The 4,721-nt window shown below is 39.7% G+C and overlaps 1 long non-coding RNA gene across 3 annotated transcripts in view; it reads left to right on the top strand.

Moving 5' to 3' along the window:
- Positions 1-4,721, top strand: part of LOC108449071 — a 55,628-nt gene that overhangs the window by 47,210 nt on the left and 3,697 nt on the right. The window lies entirely within an intron of this gene.

Below are 4,721 nucleotides of genomic sequence, written 5' to 3'. Positions count from 1 at the left end.
CAGGGTAGATCATGATGGGGGTACTCAGATCTCTCAGATCTGGGCAGGTCTCTATAGCTAACATGTGATAATGCACCGCTTGACCCATCTTGCCAAATAGTGCAAGCTGCCACCCTGCATTCCCATGCTAAGGCAATCTACACCAGTTTAGGGCATGAAAATTTTCTCCACCAAATGTTTCAAGGAGAATGGCTATTTTTTTGCTCATTTGTGGGGAGATATGTTATTTTCCAGAGAGCTGCCTGTAAGCTGGTTTGTGAACTGGACAACTGTAACAGATATATCCATTCTCCTGGACAACTGTGATTCTCACAGCCACTGGTTTCAATCTTAAAATGAAACCAGAAAATACTCTCCAAGGAAGAGGTTTTGTGTTCTCATTCTAAAGCACTCTTTGTAAAACCTCACCTAAAAAATTATGTTTTGGTCACAGTAGACTGTGTTTAAAATTTTTGGATAAACATTGCCATGCTATTCCTGCTACCTGTGAAGCAGTTTATCCCCACATGTGAACAATTTCAGACTACCAGCATATTTTAGTTATGACATATAAACATATTCAATGATTGATTCTTTCACAGGCATTGACTGACTGACTCAAAATTCAGTTACTGCTAGAAATGAGCAGTGGAAACAGAGGCAACAAATTACAAATGAGGTCTGTTGGTTACTAGCAATAGCCACCCTTGGCTGAAGCACTGGGTTTGCATATGGTAAAAAGGATGCTCACTCTCATAATGTCATCTGGCAGTATATGTCCTCAGAACGTGCTGTGAATATGGTGCTCAGGCATAATTTTAAGTATGGTTTTTCAAACTTGTCATAAAAAGCTGTTAGAAAGTTGTTTTTAAAAAGAGAGAGAAAGGACTAATAAGTCACAGTTTGTTGTCTACACCTATATAACAGGGCCTTTATAAATACTGAATTGAAATTCCCCTTCTATGCTTCTGTGTAAAGACATAATTGCAATCAGCAGGAGGGGAAGAGTATTTGCTGTTGCCCTGACATTTAGGGAAGACACATTGGACTAATGACCTAGGGCAGTGTTGGGGCAATTGTAGTACCAGCACCAGAGACTACACTATGGTGTATATAGTGTATTCTGTGTATATAGCAAAAACAGTTTTACAGACAGGAGACCATATGCTCCCTCATATTCCCTGTGGAGAATCAATTACACTGGTTTTATACCAAGTCTTTTGTCATACTTCAAAGTCAAAAGTTGCCAGGAGTCCATAAGATTAAGTAAAATATCAATGTCTTTCTTCTCTAATAGTTGCATAATGTTGGCATCACATATGAGGAATAAGATTTCCCTCCAGTTTGCCATGGCTTTTGCTGGACAAAGTTCTAAGCAGTTAAAAATCCTTAATGAAAAATCAGTTTATCTGGTAGCAAGTGTGTGGCCAGTGTGTCATCATGAACTACTTGCTTGCATGCTATCTATCAAAGCAAAGACATAAACCTGAAATGGAAATTTTATTCCTTCAAGGGAGGAGGAGGTTAAAAGTCTCAAAAAAAATAGTGTGGTGTAACATTAAAAACCACTTTAAGACTGAGTCAGTATAGGCTTTGGGAAATATTAGAGAGAATGTACAAAGTGAAAAGAATATTTTTTTGTCTGAGGGTCTGATGGGTACTTTCAAGTGAGGTTTACTTTTCTTTGGAATTTTATGGGACATTTAAAGAGCAATTGGAGACTGAGGTGCATAAAAGGTTGGGTCTGTCTGTGATCAAGCAACACCAACAGGGGTCAAAGCACTTTTTCTAGAAGTTCTTTCTAGAAGTCTGAAGGTCAGCAGAAAAGGCTTCTGGGAAACCATTAGCATCCCAAGTACCACAAGCCTGGAGTGGAGGATTGTGGCAGGATTTGTTTATCTTTGTTGCAGGCAATGGAAAACATGCCTTACAGACTATTTCTTAGCACTTTGTATGTAAAAAAAAAAACATGAACAGGAATATTAATAGGGCTAGAACTTGGGTTATAGCATTTATGTTGTGCTCTACCAGAAGTAACATTGGAATAAAAATTCCTTTTTTGCTCTACAGTTGCTGAAATGCAGGAGCTTGCCAGGTTACTTTGCCTTTGTAGGGCAGCTGAGGGCGTGATGTTGGCCTGTGTCTTTCATGTAACCCATTCTTCCCTGTTTTTCAAGAAATAGTATTTGCTGGCAGTATTTGCTGCCTGTATTTACTGCAGAGTGTTTGTAGGAAGCTCACAACACACTTATTGTTCAATGGCCAAATGATTAGCATAAATATTATGAAAAACACTTTCTCACTTTATGTAGTGATGTGAGATGGTGATATCACTATGATGCCATATCAATATGGAATCAAATCCATGTTAATGTCATACAAATATCATCCTAGTTCTTGTGTACTGCTCTCTTTAATCTAGATATGCTCCTTGGACCTGTTTTGCTTTTATTGTCTACAGCGTATTTCTCTGTGTGTGACCTTCCCCAAAGGAGCTCAGTGAGTCTGTTCCTCTCTTGTAAAGCTGGAGGCTGCCTACTTCCTCCTTTAGTTCTGACATTTCCCAGCATGTGCTAGCATCCATAATCATGCAAGACAGCGACACAACAGGCAGGGACACTGCAAGACCCGGTGGAGGGATGAAGAAATTACTTCCAGTTCCCCCTGGGTGTGTCTGTGTGTGCAGGATTCACCCTTAGGCACGGATGCTGTCCCAACCTCACACAGTGCACCTGTGTGCCCTTCCAGAGTGTCCCTCGGTGGCAGTGTTCACATCCTGCACACACACAGCAGAACTGGCCTCTACTTTTTCGTAGCAACACATGCTGGCCCACTGAGTTTTGAAAGCCCTTTGCCACGTGGAGAACATGGCAGGGTGATTTGCAGGGCTTTCCAGCCTCCTGGCCCTGGGAAGAGTGTGAGCTCTGGCTTCTGCCTCCTCGATCACAGTGAGTTATTGCAAAGGTTTGAAACTGGTGTCATAACAAATGTTGAGGCTTGGGAAAAAGTCTTGAGGTCAGACCTGAAAGGAGGGATAATGCCCTTTTCCCAAGACTGTCTCTTTCCCACAGGTGCCTTTAGATAACTATATGATGCTGAAACTGATAAGATAATGAAGGTGCTAAAGGCAGGCAGCATATGAGGATAAGCCCGGCAGCTGCTCTGTGAAGTGGCTTTGGCTGAAAGCTGTGTCCTGGTGGGGTGAGCTGTACGAGCCATGTTCCAGACCCACCTTTTTGGCACAGAGAAGAGTGTCAGAGTGATTCACTGTATCACAAGTATGTTGTGGCCTGAGAAACACTCTATTAAGCAAAGCTGTTAAAATGTGATCTTGCTTCTTAGGAAAATCAGTTTCCCATATTGAGGGTATATAGTGCAGATATATCAGTCCCAGAGGGCAGGACTCTCAGCAGCCTCACAGGCAGGTGTCTGGGGGGTCCAGGGAATTTGCTGGCAGCCGTCTCCTGAGTTTTCTTTGCAATCCCTATTCAAAACATCTGGACATACATAAATAGATATTTTCCATTGGAAAAATGTTCTCCTGGAAGTTTATTATCTATTTATCCATTTTTTTAAACTAAAATAATTGCTTCTAATAAGGGATAGTCAAAAACCCCATAGGTGACTCAGCATTCCTTCAGGAGCAAGCAAATAACTCAGTATTAATTCTTTAAATGTTCTCCAGTGCTAATTGGTCTGCATGAGAAGAAAAAGATAATAACGTTTAATTTCCTGAGCAAACATTCACATAACCTAATAGAATATAATAGTAGCACCAAAGGGAGCTGCTATTTAAATTTCAGTCCTGTTGTGCAAGGCCAAATCTCAAGCTGTTTTCTTTTAAGATACCCAGCAGCCAGATGGAAGCTGACTGTATTGAACTGGGAGATTACTTAACCAGAAGTGTAGCTCTGTCTCAAGTTTTGTTTAATGCTGGCAGTAGACTCATAAGAGTTTACAGTTCAATATATAAGCAGGCTTAAATCTCAAGCAACTGATGTTCTTGAGGCTGTGGGAGATTCCTCTAGTGTGTCACCTTGCAACTGGTTTTCTAGGAGTCATTTTAGTTTGTGGATGAACTCTCATTTTAAATCTTGTCTGTGATTAAAATTAAACATATATTCTTATGTTGTTGAACTGACAAAGACGTAAAAATATTATTACCTTAGGAGTTTTTTGTTTGCATTTTTTTAAATTCAGTGTTATATCCAGAAACATTTCTAATCAAAGTTATTTTTAAAATGAAAAATCAAAACATTTATTGACATTTTCCCTCTCTTCGGGCTGTTTCAGTTGAAGCTAATCAACTAATCATGTCCCTGTCTGCAAACAGTTATAGTTGTACCCAAATCTGCATTTTTGCCAAAAAGATTATTCAACTGAAACATCTTATCCTATGCTGCATGATATAATTCTTCTTTTTTAACTCTTTGAAAGAAAGCAGCACACCAGTGTACATGGAGAACAGACTGTGAAATATTATTCTGTGTACTTTTGTAGAAGAAATTATTTCCATGATAATCAAAGATAATTTTTCAGAGCTGTATGGGTCTGATAAAACTAGTATTACATACCCTTGATCTTATTTGTTCAAAGTGTAATTAAATAGAAATGAGTGCATTCATCAAGTACATTGGCGGAATTAGGATTTCCAGACAAGGTTTTGAAGAGCCCCCATCATTTCACGCATCTGATCTGTCAGGTGGCCTTATACATGTGAAGCGCAGGAATGGGCAGCTCAG

This window comes from Corvus brachyrhynchos, unplaced genomic scaffold, assembly GCF_000691975.1.
Source record: "Corvus brachyrhynchos isolate BGI_N302 unplaced genomic scaffold, ASM69197v1 scaffold310, whole genome shotgun sequence".
NCBI classification, from domain to species: domain Eukaryota; kingdom Metazoa; phylum Chordata; class Aves; order Passeriformes; family Corvidae; genus Corvus; species Corvus brachyrhynchos.
The sequence above is the reverse complement of the archived record's forward strand: the minus strand, read 5'-3'. Positions and strand labels throughout refer to the sequence as shown.